This window comes from Odocoileus virginianus, chromosome 34 (assembly GCF_023699985.2).
Source record: "Odocoileus virginianus isolate 20LAN1187 ecotype Illinois chromosome 34, Ovbor_1.2, whole genome shotgun sequence".
Taxonomy (NCBI): domain Eukaryota; kingdom Metazoa; phylum Chordata; class Mammalia; order Artiodactyla; family Cervidae; genus Odocoileus; species Odocoileus virginianus.
In genome coordinates, this window is record NC_069707.1 from 20473845 (window position 1) to 20475054 (window position 1210).

Genomic DNA, 1210 nt, shown 5'->3' on the forward strand with positions numbered 1-1210 from the left:
ATCTAGAGATTGATGGAGGGAAAAAATAATGATTTTACCAGATGCAGGAAAAGCATATATAAAATTTGATTCTACTTATGATTAAATTTTTTTTAATCTTAGGAAATTGATATCAGAAGAGAACTTTCTTCATTTGATTAAAGATCTCTACTTAAAATCTATAGCCAATATCATTCTGAATGGTGAAAATACCATTAAGGTAAAAATTGAAGGTCCTGGCAAACTAAACAAGGAGGAAAAAAATACATATTTTTGAGAGGAAGAAATAAAATTGTCATTTGATGCAGAATATGACTATCTACATAGAAAACCCAGTAGACATCAGTTTCTGTCAATGTAGTGTGCTACCAATAACTAGAAATACACTCTTCTTCCAAAATATATAAATAAATTTTGGAAAATATAATAAATATATCTAAAGAACTATAAATTCTTAAGGGCCAAAACAAAGAGGAGAGTTAAAGACAAGCAACAGCAGAAGTGATGCTATAGCTGTATGGAATTGAGGTACATTTCTTGATTAACAAGCAGCTTGGGTTTTAAAAGACAAGGAAAAGATATGACGCTTTGAGTTCATATGAAGGAAAAGGTTAGAACTAACAGCCTTCTTGTGAAGCCTAGACTCTTAAAGGGCTATAACCTGCATAAAAGGGTGTATTATAAAACATTATCCATCAGATCAGGGAATGACCAGTCTCTTATCTTCCTAGAGCTAGCATGTAGGTGAAAAAATAATTCTCCCCAGAGAGCATATACCTGTGTTCACACAAATTTGGAGTTTGAATTTATACCAGCTATGTCATCAGAGAACCATAGAGTGAGAAATCAACATAAAAATTATCCCAAGATGGTGGTTATGTAAGCATAAAGAAATGCACATATTCACTTTAAAAATACACAGAGTTCTACAAATTATGCCCTACCAAACAGGAGCTCACCTACAGGGATAAAATTCTTGATAAGCAGAAGCCACCAGGCCCAATCAAAAACAAACTTAATGCCCTAAGAACTTGAGATAATAGAATTATCAAATACAGGTTCAAAATTAAAATGATTAAATAGTTATAGTAAGAATTTATATTGATTCATAAATTTAAAATCTCAGTTGACAAGTTAATAGTAATTAGGCACCAATAAAGAGATCATTTATAAAATGGAAGACTGAGCTCAAGAAATTAACTGGAAGTCATCAAAATATTTAAGTAGTTAG